The sequence below is a fragment of the Rousettus aegyptiacus genome, unplaced genomic scaffold (genome assembly GCF_014176215.1).
Source record: "Rousettus aegyptiacus isolate mRouAeg1 unplaced genomic scaffold, mRouAeg1.p scaffold_m13_p_8, whole genome shotgun sequence".
Classification (NCBI taxonomy): Eukaryota; Metazoa; Chordata; class Mammalia; order Chiroptera; family Pteropodidae; genus Rousettus; species Rousettus aegyptiacus.
Window position 1 is genome coordinate 99,697,172 of NW_023416311.1, and position 17,276 is coordinate 99,714,447.

A 17,276-nucleotide genomic window follows, 5' to 3' on the forward strand; every position below is an offset into this window, starting at 1 on the left:
ATTGAATGTTATCTACAATTTAAAAAAAATTTGAAAACCTTAAAAAAAGAAAAATCATAAAGAGAAAAAACGTTTAGGTTACCTCTTATAATTCTGGGGTTTTCCAGGCTTCTTCAAGGTACAGTATTTTATTATCTTTGAATACCTTTTTCTGATCAATTCTGTTAGGCACTAGGTGAGTTCTTGCAATTTTAAGTCACATGTATCACCCCCAGGAAAACTGCTTTTATTATTTTGTTGAAAAATTTCTCCTTTCCATTTTCTCTGTTCTCCCTTTCTGCAATACCTATTTAGATGAATGTTAACCCCCCTAAATTAATAATTCATGTCTTTACTGTTTCTTTAATATTACTCCTATTTGTTTTTATTCTATATTTGGGAGATTTCCTTAATGTTTTTCCTCTAGCCCTTCTATTAAGAATTTTAAACACTCACATTTTCAATATCTAAAAATTCATTCATAACTTCATTTCTTCTTTTCATAATAAGCTTATTTAATTTATGTATTCAATATCTTTTTGAATCTCTTTGAAATTGCTAATTAGAACATCTTAAAATTTTCTTCTATTTCTTGATTTGGCTCTTCATTACGAAAGTTATTCATGTTTCATTTGAGTTGTTTTGTTTTTAAATTTATGGTTTGATTTTCCTTAAATATCTGATAAGTTCTACTGTCCATTCATATTTATGAATGAGAACTTAAAATAGCGTAAGAAACTATGCGAATTTCTTCAGCAGTTGTGTTGATATATTTTACAGCAGGTCTTTGCCTAGCTTGGGAGTTTGACAAAAGTTTCTATGTTTGTAAGCATGGTGTGGTGATTGGCAGGTTTTATTTATGATATAAAGACAGTGCAAAAAGGCTTGCTACCTCAGCTCAAATATTTCCATGTTTTACAAACATCTATAAATGTTATGGACTATGGCCTCTTTACTGTCTCTGCTTTGAATGCCAGTCATTCACTTCAACTTTCCATCTTCCGCAAATTCATCAAAATATCTGGTCTGATAATGTACTTCCGTCCCACTCTCATTTACTAAAATGATAAGACATAGTCATATTTAATAAAATGTGGTGGAGGCTTATGCTCAATCTGCCCTTTTAAATCCTATTTCTGAGTAGTTAACTTTCCTTCAGGAAAGATCGAATCCTATTGTGATCGCAATATGTACAGATATGTTCCTCTTTTGAAAAAAAAAAATTCTGACTCCTAAGGTGAAATCAATGTATAGACCTATCTTCAAGAAAATGATGCATGATGACTTTCTCTCAGGCTCTGCTTCTCCTAAGAAAAAGAAACGGATGCTTTTTGCTTTGGGAGCCCAAACATCATTCTCTATTCCTCTAAGAAATAATAGGGCATAAATAAATAGGCAGAAATTAGAGAAGGCAGAAAACAAGCAACACTCATGCTAAACGATTATCTTTTATCTTCTTGAATCTTTCTCTAGCCTAAGTATTATTTGAAATCAGTCTGAACATTTTGAAACTGACTAACAACACAGTTTGGGATGAAAGAAAAGCCAGCATTCTTTTCCAGCTCTGCCATTCATGGGCGAATCAACCTGGGTGAATGTTAGTGTCCTCTTGTGAAAAAGAGAAATAATAACATCATTTACTTCAAAAGGGTGACATGAGGATTAAATAAAGTATTGTTTGTAAAGTGCTTTACTCAGAATCTTGGACAAATAAGTGATTAATAAATATCTATTACTTTTGCATGTCAACACTGTATGGAAACAAAGCAGTTATTTTATAACTGCCTATTGACTCGGGGCGGGGGCGGGGGGGGGAACCACTGTTACATTCTTTGTATCTAATTAGGCAGTGGCTCAAAAGTCACTGATGAGTGAAGCAAAGAAATATAATGCCATACTAAATCGATCACAATGCTCATATGGCAGTTTTGCTAAACAATTAAACCCTTAAGCAGTACCAGTTTCCATAACTCATTGAAAACTGAGGAATCACATTGATTTCTAGTTCTATGCAGCCAACATTCATCACATTTTTATTTTCTCTTCCTTCTGAGATCTTCTTTAAATAAAATAAAAACAATTGATAGGATTAATATCACAAGAATGAAAAAAATATGAATAGACAAATGATTAGGATGGAAGGATGCTGACCACTGAGGCAGAGTAAATGAATTCAGATTGTAGAATAAGTGAAACCAAGAAGAAGAAACTCATTTGCCAAAAAGAATAGCAGGGAAAATTTGAATATAATGTAGGTAGTGAGGGCAGAAAATAAAATGAAGGCTAGAAATAGCCAGTGGGGGTGAAGTTGCTAAATGCCTACCATGAAACAACTCTATCACCAAACACCTATGTACAGCTTTATTTTATAACTGGGTAAAATATCTGAGCATATTCCCACAAGTTAGAGGCATAGATTATGGCAACTCTAGGTAAACTCTCTCCATATAAGTTTCTTATAACCATTTATCAACCCTATAATGTAATATGCTAATTGCCAGTATCAATATCCAATGAAGAGTTTTTAATTATTTTCTTTTCCTACTTGGGGGTGACAATTGGTGGGAGAATAGCTATAAATATAAAACAGCAAAGAAAATTCAGTCATCTACTCAGAAAAATTCAAGTAAATCCCTTGTTTTTGAAGATACGTGGGCAATCAAGCATCAGAATATTCTGGGGGAAAAGAAAAAACAGATAATTTAGCAGAGAATATAAAAAATTAAATATTTAGCAAGACAATTCAGAGAGTAAAACATAATAATGTCCTTAAAATGTGTTATACTGTCCTCAGTTTCAACCATATTTTACCTACAAAACACAGCATGAGGCCTGGAAAAATGAACGACTGGAAAATTGAACAGAAAGAACTCCTAAAATTAGCAAACTAACTAAACAAACAAAATACAGCAATACAGCAGTTGGAGGAAAAATGTCAAGAATATTGCTCTGGGCATAGAACAAAAAGCCAAATAAGCAAAAATATTGAGACAAAAAATCGATATAGAAGACAAAATTGAAGAACAATCAGTATCGGTTAAAGAGTGAGAACTGTAGAATAATACAAATGTTTTTGAACAAACATATTGATTATCAATGCAGGTACTAAAACTAAAAAAGCAGTAGATTAAAAAAATGAAAGAAAATGAAACCTACATTTAATGCATTTTTACGATTTTTGGAAATTCCAAGTTTTGAAAAATGGCCTAAAGACTTAGAGAAAGAAATCTAGTATATCTACACTGTGAAGTAAATAATAATAGCATTATATTTCTCATCAGAAACTTGGACATTGGAAGAAGATGAAAAAAGCAGTTTGAATTCTAAGGGAAATTATTTCCAAAGTAAAATCATAAATAAATCTAAATTGTCAAATAAGGACGAAAATGAAAATGAAGGTAAATTCATATTTTAGGGACTACTCTGGGTTTAATCTAAAATGTGACAGTGAAAAGCAAGAGAGATATAGGACATACTGAGACTGGTCCATGATTTTATTTATGACAGCACAGCAAGAAAGCAATGAGCCCAAATTACATGAGCTGTTGGTAAACTCCAGAGCAAGTGCTATCAAGAATGGAGTCTGAGAGACTACAAGTGTGATGTAAGTTCTTTGCCCCTTCCTGGATTTATCTTCTTAATAATACAACATTATTTTGCCTTCCTCCATGGGAGAACCATCCTGCCCAGCATTTGTCTATGAGCTCAGCCATGAAAACTGTTTTGGTCAGTGGGATGTAGGTAGATGTGACACAAAAGAGGCTTGAAACAACTTCACATCAAATCTTGCTCTTTCCAGTGCATGGCCATGCCACCCTGAACACACTCAATCTCGTCTGATCTCAGAAGCTAAGCAGGGTCAGGCCTGGTTAGTACTTGGATGGGAGACCACCTGGGAGTACTGGGTGCTGCAGGTGGGAGAAAAAAAAAAATCTTGCTCTTGCTAGAACTGCAGTTCAACTTCAAAACCTGTTACATATGTGTAACTTCTCCAGAAGGAGAGGAAAGAAAAGATAGGAGAAGAAATCAGAAGCAATAGTTGAAATAATAACGACCAAATTCCCCACCATACTACAGACCAAGGGAGCTCAGAGGAAGCCCAGCAGAATACAAACAAAGAAACAAAAAAACAAAAACACACCCAGGCATATCATATCCAAACTGCAGAAAACCAAACACAGAGAACATCTTGAACAATTGGAAAATAAAAAAAAGCACAAAGACAAAAATTATGGAAGACTTGTTGTCAGAAACCACACATTTAAGAAAGTGGAGTGAAATATTTAAACTCTATTATTTTATATCCAACAAAACTGTCTTTAAAAGAGGAGGAAAAAAATGACTTTCTAGAAAATCAAAAATGGAAAGAATATATTGCTTACAGACCTGCTTTGCAAGAAATGATAAAAGGAACTTCTTGACGGGAAGGAAAATGAAATAGATTGGAAAATGCAGCTCTATATAAAGACAGAAGAACATCTTAAGAGGAAAGAATGAAGATAAAATAAAATCCTTTTTTATTTTAAGGGATCTAAAAGATAACCTTTTAAAAAATAATAAGAGTAACAATATAATGAGTAATTATACCACATAGATAAATGAAAAAGAATGACAACAATGTGAAGGGATGGAAGGGAGGAATTAGATCTACTCTATTATAAGTTATCTACATTATACATGACGCAGTATAGTGTTATTTGAAGGTAGGCTTAGTTTAGTTAAAAAATATGTATTATGAACACTATGGCAACCACTAAAAATTTAGAAATACAATGATGTGCTAATAAGGGATCCAATGGAAAAAAAATTCATTTCATACGATGCATAAAAAAGTAACTGTAACTTTTCTTCTTTGTTTTGTTCATTGCTATATCTCTATAATCTATAAATACTGGATCATAGACTAGAACAACATACATATGTGAAATGAACAATGATATGAGTGACAAAATTATATGAAATTGCTCAGCTCTGAAAATTATGAATACATTTGTCAGATTTTTAGAAAGATGAAAATGCTAAAAATGATTAAAATGAATATTATTGTTGACATTCTAAAATAACTTGTTTTACTTTTATAAAGAAATTAATGCAAGTACCATGCGTGTGCGCACACACACAAAGAGCATCCAGAGTGATTAGCTTAACACAGGAAAAACAAGAATTGTTTTCCAGCCATATATTGTTTAAACAAGTCAATATTTGTAGGGAAAACACCATGCCTCTATTTAACAAACATTTATCAAACTAAATTCCTTAAATCAACACTATAGTTTTGAATAATAAGACTACAGTCATGTCAATTGAAGGTCACTATTTCATACTTTTATAAATGTTAAATTTTGTTAAAGCACTTAATTAACAGTAGGAAAGTATTTTCTTTTGACAGCATCATTTGAATGTATTCTTCATTTACAAGTCTAATGTTGTTATTCTTACAAGATGAAATTAGTTTTCAAAGCTAGAATGAGATAATTATATTGTTTGTGCTGAATTCCTTTTACAAAATATAAATCTGGAAAATACTTATAAATAACTTCGAAATAATGAAAGATTGATTCATTACAAATATTTTCTATGTTAAATAGTTTACTATCGATTTAATATTTAGTAAAATATATATTAGTCTTCCAAACAATACAGTTATTATTCTAGATGCAAAATGAATTGTTATAATTAGATTTCCTTGTGTCATTTTATCTTTACATCTGTCTTTTGTTCCCTCTGTCTCACTATGAAAAGCACATTACACGTCCAATTTTTCAAGACAGAAACAAGGCTTATTCTTCTCCTTAAACTCTATTCATGGGGTCTCAATTGACAAAATCCATAAGCTGTTATACAGTTCTGCTGTTGACTTCCATAAAATCCAACAGCCTCTGCAGATAGATGCTCCTGTGGTTTGGCTTCTGCTTTCTCCCTAGACTTATCTATTTCCTGGTACCAACTCATGCCCTGTTTTCCAAACATACGTGTGGTATTTTTCCTCTCAAGTGTTTGGTCTGTCCAACCATCATCTGAAATAAGACTTTTTCTTCCAAGAGTTCTCTCTCTCTTCTTCAATTCTTTAGTTGTAATGCAGCTTCTAAACAATTTGCCCCACTCCATAAAATTTGGGATAGACAAGCTAATCAGACTAGGACTATTAAAATTTTTCTTGGGAGAGAATATATAGATAAATGAGGTAGAGACAGAGATGGAGATGAAGATGGAAATGTTGTTACAAGGATACACACAAACATATAGGTATGTAAACAATTATCTACATACATATATACACATATAGACACACATAATGGAACAAAGGGAAATGTATATAAATAGCTAGAAATATATAAGTATTTGAAGCCTAAAAATTATGAAATACCGAGGGTCCAATTTAAGAAAACACAATTTTAAGAATGATCTTATGTCCATGAAAGCCACTAAAGGTTAAGCTTCATCAGCTAGACTTTAGAGATGGTACATTAAGTCATTTCTATTCTAAAATCCTAAAAGTTCAGGACACTGTATCTAAAAAATAATGAAAGAGTTAGACTCAATTGCAAAATTAATACCAAATTATGAGTCTTTCCATCATGTATGCACAGAGCTAAATTTGTATGTACAAGCTAAATTATATCCAGTTACCAATGTTATGCTTATGATATTTGATATATAATTAATCAGCTTAAAAATATATCTGGTAGTATTTAGTCACAAATTTTAACTTACTTTACAGAAGCATTTTGTAAGTTTATGTGCAAATAATTAAGATATCATTTATGAATAATAATGTTAAGCATTTAATATGAAAACCAACTTAATTATCATATTTAAATTTTATATTAATCTCATTTGATATTTGACTTATCCAAAATAAAACAGTTAATAATTCTGTGGGAATGTGCAGAAGGTATGGCTTCTGATTTTTTGCCCAGTACTTTTTTTTACTGTACTTCACAGTATATCTTAAATATATTTTTCAGCACTGCAATGTAATTTTCTTAATACCTTTCTTAAAACATTTAAATCTATCAACGCTTAAAAATATATATAACACTATAATAAGCAGGATATACATTTGTTAAAGTACACTTTCAAAAGATTAGTTCTGGAATAAAATCATTGCCATTAACACATGCTCATTGGCGGCTATCTAAATCTTTATTTTGTTCCTAAAATGTCATCTTGAGTGATGTCTTTGTTTGAAGTCTGATTGAAGTCTTTAAAACTCCAAAAGCAACTGCAATTTAGTAATATATTTATACAATATATTTTCATATTTGAACCATTTTACTTGATTGGGTTAATAGGCTTTTCTCAAGTCTTGTATATATTTAATACGTAGTCAGCTTTCAATTTTAAAATTTAAGAGAGCTGTCATTTTTAAATCAGAAAATAATGGGACTGAAAAAATTAGAAGTAGTTTCATATATATATATTCAGGAAATAGATTTTTTTAAAAGTTAATTGGCATATACTATGAAAAATTACAATTATGAAGCCTTTTATTATATTGTAATTTTGGTAATCAAGTAGTAGTTATTTATAGTGCTTTTAGTCCCATGATATTTTTGTTAAGAATTAACTTATTTTATGTTATTTTACAAAGCACTCTGAGATAGTCTGAGCTTTATTTTGTACTGGAGAAAAGAATGGATAGATGAGATAATATCATTATATACTTTAATCTAATTACATTGTATGTTTTAAAGGCAAATTAGTGTTTGGTATTTTAACACTAAATTGAATTTATTACTATTTATCAAATATCAGTTGCCACAATCATGCAAATTATTATAAGTCATTTCTATTTTTGAAACAGTATACAGCTTTCTCAAAGTTTCTCTACTTTCTAGAAAGTTTCTCATTAAAAATTCAACAGAATATTTTAAGCAAAACTATACTATTGATTTTGTTAAAATACTGCATACTGAAAATTTCCTTGATTACTGATTTTTCAGTAAATATTATGTTTTTTGATGAATAAATTTTAAAGACCACGTATCGTTATACGAGTGAAATCTAACTAAATATCATTCTATTAACAAGATCCATATGTTAGATAATAGGACTAAGATGGAGGGAAAGAAAAATAGTTGCTTAGTAAATATACAAGTAGACTGGCAGCAAGAAATAAATATCTGTAATTAGTAAAATTCCCAATTTTACAACAGATAATGTGGCCATAATTGGTATTTACAACTTTCTTCATCTATTTCCAATTTCATATTCCCTTTTATCTGAGAAACCATCTCAGTGGAGTGACTATCCTTGCTCAGTAGAGCGACCCAAATCTTTATTTTTAATGTATGAGCAATTAAGGGTCATGATTATAAGTTCATTTATATCCTTCTTTCACTGTAAACTAAATACCCTAGAAAGCAGCAAGACTATCCAGAATACTGTAGTGCTGAATAATGCATCCTATATGTCTACCGATGATACGCATTGACAGTTGTGCTAAAGAATTTGAAGAAAGATGATCATTTACAAAAATCATGAGCAAAATTTTCCTACAGTGAAACGCTGGTATTTCTAGACTGTAAGTATATTCAAGTCTTGGCAGGCTTACTCAGTTATAAAATGTAACCCATAGGAGGTAGTATACCCACTAAGCACATTGCAACATTTGCCAATTTTCACTAAAATAAACTAGTCAGATAAAATTGTTGGTACTTCCCTTATCCATAGTTATCTGAATTAAGTCAGAGATGAAGAACATGATGAGCTTTAAAAAAGTCATGGATATCGCATGAATTAGATCTTCTGTAATTGAGAAGCGGGGAGTAAAGATCATTTGGATGTGCAGACTCAAAGAATAACTAATGAGACCTCAAGAAGCATAACACAGATCTGTAAATCAGAGCTTTTGCAGGGGAAGCTGGGAATCCAAGCAAGCCCTTGCCAGCTCCTAGAGAGGTCTGTGGAGGCTCTCGCCACCACCAAACTTCTGGGGCCACTGTTGCTCCTGTAAGATCAGCAGTCAAAACAGACTTTAATGCTGAGCCAAGGAAAATGAGAGTCAGCTGAAAGCCCAATAGGCAGCTCTCTGTTCCTTACCATATCTGACTTCACAGACCTACAGAGTACCAGTGGCCACTTCGTTTCCCACATTTAAATTATATTCAAGGTTTTATTTGGCCAAATCTATATATAGTGATAAAGACTCTGAGAAAAATAGCTCCAAGTCTAATCAAATTTGCAATGGCTAACGTTGCTGGATTTAGTAAATAAAAGTATTAGCCACCTAGTGAAATTTGAATTTTTGATAATTATTATTATTATCATTATTATTATTTATTAGTTTCAAGTACACAGAACATTGGTTAGACATTTATATAGTTTATGAAATGATCGCCCTGATTATCTTCCCTCTGGATCTACACTTAGCCATTGCATTACTGCTGAGTGTACTCCCTATGCCGTGCTCCCGTCCGTGTGGCCGTCTATCAACTACTTCTTTAACCTTTCACCGATTTCTCCCAGCTCCTCTCTGCCCTCCCCTCTGGCTGTCACCCCACTGTCCTCTATATTTGAGGGTCTGTTTTTGATTAGTTTGTTCTTTTTTGTTCCTTAGATTCCACATGTTAGTGAAATCATATGGCATTTATCTTTCTCTGACTTATTTCGCTCAGTATAATACCCTCTAGCTCCATCCATGTCATTGCAAATAATAAGATTTCATTTTTTATAGCTGAGTAATATTCCATTGTATATATGAACCATAACTTCTTTACCCTATCGTCTGTTGATGGACATTTAGGTTGCTTCCATATCTTGGCTATTGTAAACTGTGTTGAAGTGAACATAGTGATGCACAGATATTTATAAAATATTGTTTTGGTTTTATTTAGATAAATACTCAGGAGTCAGCTCATTTTTATATACCAATGATGAACTTTCAGAATGAGAAATTAAGAAAACGATCGAATTTACCATTGCATCAAAAACAATAGAATACCTAGGAATTAAATTAACCAAGGTGGTTAAAGACTCATTGTCAGAAAATTATGTCATTGAAAAAAAAAAAAAAAACTGAAGAAGATACAAATAAACGGAAGCATATACTGTGCTCATGGTAGGAAAATCAACATCAGTAAAACAGCCATATTACCTAAAGTGATCTATAGATTCAATGCAATCCCTATCAAAATACCAATAGCATTTTTTCAGAGAGATAGACAAATAATCCTAAAATTTATATGGAACCACAAAAGATCCTGAATGGCCACAATGATCTTGAGAAAGAAGCACAGAGTTGGAGGTATCACACTACCTGATATCGAGCTATACTACAAGGCTACAGTAATCAAAATGGCATGGTTTTGGCATAAAAACAGATATACTGATCAATAGAACAGAATAGAGAGTCCAGAAATAAATCTATGCCTATACACTCACTTAATATATGACAAAGGAGGCAAGAATATACAATGGAGAATATACAATATACAATGGATTATAATATTTATAATATGTACTTTATAATAGACAGTCTCTTCAATAAATGGTGTTGGGAAAATTGGACAGATATATGCAAAAAAAAAAAACTGGACCACCTTCTTACACTATATACAAGAATAGAATCAAAATGAGTTAAAGAATTAAATATAAGAATCGAAATCATAAAACTTCTAGAAGAAAACAAAGGTAGTAATCTCTCTGAATTTTTGACAAATGATTAGCATTATTTTTATTTAACTATGTCCCAAGTGTCATATGTGATGAACACTATTCTGTTCCACTCTACTTTACTTAATATTCTGAATGTAAGCTTGCCCCATGCAATATCTGAGAGAAACTTACACTAAAAGAAGTATTCATTGTTTATTTGATATTCAAAATTTAACTGGGTTTTCTGTCCTTTATATTAATGCTAACAACACCATAATTTAGAGGAAATTACCTGGACAAGAATAGTAGATGTAGCTGCAGAATGAGATATGTTGAGGTAAGACTATAAAGGGTCTCAAAAGTCACACTGTCACCAGTATTCATAATTCTTCCATTTATGTGTTCTCATTTTACCTTTATAACAACCTCCCCATTTTTTAAAATACATAGATAGAAGATATTTAGAGATAACAGAATAGACAATGAAGAACTTAATTAAGTTTACATTCAGTCCTTATGTCAAATTACTTTCTTTACATTAGTCTAGCTATAAAATATTTACTACCACTTAGAACAAGCATTTATAAGATTTAATATTTTGATATTATAAGTCCTGTGTCTGCCATAGGAACACAATTTTTAAAACTGGTCCAGTGTTTGGATGGAGGAGTTATATACAATAAAGATTTGTATAAAATAAATTACACCTTTATTTAATTAGCTCTAAGAGGATATATGTCTATGATATACATATTGCAAAAAAAAAGCATAATAACTGAAATTTTTAAAATCATATTTCCAAAGAAACCACAACTAATAGTTGGTAGTGTCTCTTTCTTTATACTTGAAAGCGCATGAAATAATCTATCTTAATCCTATTATTATTATTTTTAGATTATAATATTTATAATATATACTTTTAATAGATCTAAGACATTTTAAAATAGCTGTTCTACTCCTGACAGTACAGAGATTATTCTTTATTGTTCTCTATTTTGCATATCTAATATTTTGCATATCTAATATTTTTTACAAAAGAATATGATTTATCACATTGTTTATAGAATTTAATAAGGATACAATATCTGCTTTTTCTACAGTATAAATATGATTATGTTAGTTCAAATTACATAGATTTTTACATAATTATAAATCATATTTAAGTGTGTTTTACATAAAAATTATGAAATAGTATATAATATATATCCTTATACTTTTTATTTTTATAGCATCTTGCTAAAAATATAGATCATGTGCAATTAAATTTATTCTTCAAAATAATTAATTTTTCAATCTGTCTGTAAGTCTATTACATTCAAATATATAATTCCTGTAGAGAATCATATCTGCTTGCTAGAACCAGTAGAAGCAGTGTTTTGATCTGTGTGGCTGGTGCCATACAATCTAGCTATAGTCAGAAATAACTTCTTTCAGCCCTCTTACCTCTGTCATCCTTTTGTTCTGTTAAAACAGAGTTGGCAATGAATGAATTATTTGAAACTAATACCTTAAAACTGCCATCATAGAAAAAGAAGTAGAAGATGCCCTTTGAATTTGGTGCTAGACGTCCATCATGGTAGGCAATTAATTGAGTTGAATCGTTGCTATGTTCAATTTTTGGTCTTTCTGCAGAGACTGACAAAGATTCTAATTAATGCCAGTCAAAATGGTGATTTTGTGTTATGAACATTTTGAGGACTAAAACACAGTTAAATACATATTTATACTAAATCAGTTTCAAAAACATCTAGCAGATGGCAACTTAAATTGAATATCCATTGACCCAGACTTGGGGCTCATGCCTAAGACAAAAAAAATTCAAAATTTATTAGCAGTTTAGACAAATTTAGTCCTTTTTATTTTTCAGATTTAAAAAATCGTGTATAACTTCAGATTGTATTAATGTTATTTTGAGGGAATTTGCTTTGAAAACTTATTTTTACTTTTATAAATAATATTAAATTGTTTACTGAGAATTTCTATATAAGAATCACTGAAAGTGTCTGAAGCCACTTGAAATGTTGATGCTACTTCCAATAGAGTTTAACAGAACAGTACCTGAACTTATGCGAGTTTATACACCTGGTAGCATGCAAGCAGTCACATATGTTTCTATTTTGTAAAATAGTCATTGTTTATTTTAATTATCTTCTCATCTCTATAATGTTCATAATAATAGTTTACAAAGCTCCAATATTCAGTGACTTTGTTTTTCATTTCACAGAGGGAGGTGGCTTCATGGGCTAAATCAATTTGTAATATATTAAGCACAGCCTTCAGGTAAGGGCGAACCATATGAATTTTGATGTTTATTGCTAGGTATAATTTTAGGACATTTTATATCATCTTAGGCAGAGATACTAAATCCAAATTGAAATTATATTTGTATAGTGACAATAGAAATCATGGCATACAAAAAATGTTACCTAAATTAGAAAATATTTGCATGGCTAATGTTTTTGAGAAAGAGAGGGGGAGAGAAGAGATAGAGGATGAAGAGAGAGAGAGAGAGAGAGAGAGAGCGAGAGAGAGCATGACAGAGACAGAGACAGAGACAGAGAGACAGATGGAGAGACAGGGAAAGGGGGAGAATAAGTTTAAAAGGTGCTTAAAGAGAGAGTATAGACCAGGATAAAGAGAACCTATGTTACAATTCTATTTCTTTGATCTATGAGCTTGGGGCTGTGGTGGGCAGAATAATGGCTTCCCTCAAGATGTTCACTTGCTAATCTCAGAGAAGACTGTACCAGCCATTCCTGGCTTTGAAGATGGACAAAGGTCTCTACTTTCAGTTTCTGGCCTGATGAGTAAAGAGCATGGGAGTTCTCACTCCCTCCTCAAAACAAAGAAGCAGCTGAAGAAACTAAAAATCAACAACTTTTCTTAGATCTATGAGAAAATTGACATCAAGTATAAACGCCTTCCTTGAAAACTGCGGAGAGAGAGAGATAGATAACAATATTCACAGCTTTCTGTTATGAGCCAGGAACAAAAACCCAGGGCTGGATCCAAGGCCCATAGGAACACTTTAACTGTTATTGACAATGCTGAAGGCTCTATGTAGCCTAACTTGATATTTAAAGACATCAAGTTTTGGGGACATGGCACACAATCATGAGTTTTACCTTCAAGGGCTCTATCGGGTTCTCATGATGAAGATCAGAGAAAGATCCACTCATGTTTCCTGCAGGGGGACAGAAAAAGTAACCATTTTGAAATATTCCAGAACATTCTGTTCTCCTTATAAAGAACTACCCTCGAAAGTAACTATTTTACCAGAATCTACCAACTTTGAGAAAGGAAAAGTCTATCTGTCTAGCTTTCCTATCTCACCTATGGAGGAAAAAGGAAAAAATAAAATAAATAATAATAATAATAAAACAAAACAAAACACTGAGAAGCACTTATGAAAGTCACAGCCCCAGAGCACAGGTTCACTACAAGATTGAGACCTAATTTTAGAATTACAGAACACTCCTCCTGCCCTCACATCTCACCACAAAATCCTATAATAATGGATTACATCGAACAGGACTGAAAGGCTCATGCTCCATTTAAGAAGACAAACTTGATACAACAACAAGGACACTAGAGTAAATATTAACCTCTGGCACCTACTGCTATTGTCTCTTGGATCTCAGCCCAACCCCTCACCACGTAAACATAAATCCTCACACTAAAGACCTATTTACTTCAGTACCTTTTGCCCAATACATCATGTCTGATTTCAACAAAATATAAGACATGCTGAAAGGCAAACAAAACAGAACAAACAAACAAATAAAATAGTTTTAAAGATACAAAGTAAGCATCAGAACCCAGACTCAGGTATGTCAGAGACTTTGGAATTATCAGACTGGGAATTTAAAATAATTAGGATTAGTATGCCAAGGGCTCTGAAATGAAAAAAAGTGGAAAACATACAAGAATTGAAGGGTAAATGAAGCAGAGAGATGAAAACTCTGAGAAATAATTTTAAAATGCTAGATGAAAACATAAAAGAAATGAAGAAAGCCATTTGGTCTCATCAGTATATTGAAAATGACGAGAAAGTCAGTGAGCTAAAGGATATATCAAAAGAATTTTCTAAGCTGAAAAACAAGAGACAATGAATGAAAAGAAAGATTATACCCTAGAACTGTGGGGTACTTATAAACAGTGTAACATATGAATAACAAGAATATCAGAAAAACAGAGAAAAAAACTAAAAAGAATATTGGAATTATTAATTGCTGAAAAATTTCCAAAATTAATGAGACTACATACCATAGATTCAAGAAGCTCAGAAATGCCATGGAAAAATAACCACCAATCCATGCCAAGACATGTCATATTCAAACTGCAAAAAACAAAGACAAAGAGAAAATCACGAAAGAAGCCAGAGAGGGGAAATATGAACTGTACTTACAGATGCACAAGGATGAGAATTACATTGCACTTGTTTTCAGAAACCATGGAAAAAAGATATTTAAAATATTGGAAGAAAAGCAAACACCAATCTATATTTCGACATTTAGCAAATTATCCTGTTAGGTAAAGGAGGAATAAAGACTTTTTCTGATAAAAATGAAGGGAATTTGTTGCGAATAATGTTTAAAGAAGTCTTTAATAGAGAAAAAAATTATAGGTCAGAAGCTTGATTTACATAAAGAAAGGAAAAATGGTAGAGAAAAATTAAAAGAAGGTAAAATATTTTAGTTTTCATTGCTAATTAATCTAACAGATAACAATTTGTTCAAAAATAGTAGCAAATATGTATTTGGTGATTACCGAGTATAAAGGGAAAAATTGGGAATGCTCTGTTATGTGCAGCCCCTATGAAGAGCTGTGGAGTTATTCGAAAGTGGACTTGTTAGTTCTCAGTGTATACTGAAGACTTCAGGACAGCCACAAATTTAAAAAAATGAAAAAAAAATTGGAAGAAATCTATAATCTCTAGAGGCTAGAAAAGTCAAAGCAATGGATTCTCCACTAAGACTCAAAAAATAACTGCCAAAATCTTGATTTTTAGCTTATTAGACCCATTTTAGATTTTTCATCTAAAGAACTATAAGGTAATAAATTTGTGTTAAGTCATTGAGATTGGGGTAAGGTGTTGCAACAGTAATAAGAAATTAATTAACGTCCTTTGGAAAATTTCCTAGCATCTTTGATACAATTTTCTTCTTTTGCAAAACGAGTGGTTAGATTTATTTGTATCCACATGCCTATAGTTTTTGCAGACTATTGCTAAATCTAAAAGAATTTTCCTTTAAAAAACTGTTTTATGTTTTATTCTCTTTTTCTTTTACTTTTCTGTTCTCTTTCATGCATTTCCTTCCAAGACTTATTTAGGAATAACACTTTAAGTAAGACACTGTATTTGAGATGTAAAAATAATATGCATGAGAATATTACAATATAATAAAAGTCAGACAAAAGTAACTACGATAGCATTTAAATTATATTATAAAAGCGCAGTCAAAAGAAATGGTAGTAACAAGAGGAAAAATTCTAAGTCAGCACTCCAAAGTTATATCATTTTCTAAGAGAAGCATTTTTTAATTTTAAAAAACTCAACATAACAGCAGAGTTGTAATATTAGGAACGATTGTAGGTAATAGACTATCTTTCCAGTCTAATCACTTTTAGCTTTTACTGAACAAAGCTAAGAATAAAGTTTTTTTTCCAACCATAATGGCAAAAGGGGAAAAAAATGACAGACGAAAAGATTTTACAATTTTTAGACAACTCAGAAGACAAATGTTAAGAGACAAAAATACTCTGTAAACTACTGTCTAATAGAAGTTTCTGTAATGATGAAAATATTTTATGTTTGTGCTGTCAAATATGGCATCTACCAATAATATGTGGCTATAGAGTTCTCAAAATGTGGCTTGTAGAACTGAGGAACTAAATTCTTAAATTTTACTTAACTTTATTTAAAATTTAAATAGCTACATGTGACAAGTGGCTAGTAGAATGAACAGTTCATCTTGAAACTAATAATGGTTAACTTGATCATAAAACTATAATCTTAAACTATGACTTTTCAAATGATTATATCCTAGATGAATTTTCTCAAAATGAAATATCAGGTAGGCTATATATTTTGAAGGACAGAAGAAAATATGATATTCTTATTCGATTAGTCATTCAATAAGAAAGACTTTGTCACACATTATATTTTTAAAAACATCTGTAACATCCAGTTTTGCTAAAAGGATCCTCTATGTTTGTATCCTTTAGGAGCATCAACCCTTGGTTGACCTCACAAATTGCAAGGAACTTGTCAGCTTACAATCCCTTTTTATTTTATTTTATTTTATTTTATTTTATTTTATTTTATTTTATTTTATATTATATTATATTTTTTATGCCTACAACACCTGGTCTTCCTAGGTGGTCTCCCATCCAAGTACTAACCAGGCCTGACTCTGCTTAGCTTCTGAGATCAGACAGGATCGGGCTTGTTCAGGGTGGCATGGCCATAGACTCTTTTTGTCTTTAGCGATGTTTAAATGCCAGGATTTGCTTGATACAAAAAAGTTTTCCTAATAATCTTAGGAAAAGTTTTAACTGCTTTTCATTACCCCTCTACTGCTTCTAAAAGATTATACATAGTATGACATATTTTTTAAAAGTATTGGTATGTTGAATTAAGATAGAAAATGGTAATGACCATTTTTCTTGGTATGCTGTGGGTTAACACTCCCTTT

The 17,276-nt window shown here is 31.5% G+C and overlaps 2 pseudogenes; one reads left to right on the forward strand and one right to left on the reverse strand.

Annotated features, from left to right (window-relative positions):
- The first annotated feature begins 3,777 nt into the window (after nucleotides 1-3,777).
- On the forward strand, nucleotides 3,778-3,894 carry LOC118606979 (annotated as a pseudogene).
- Nucleotides 3,895-16,934: 13,040 nt separating this feature from the next.
- LOC118607294 lies at nucleotides 16,935-17,053 on the reverse strand (annotated as a pseudogene).
- Nucleotides 17,054-17,276: the final 223 nt, after the last annotated feature.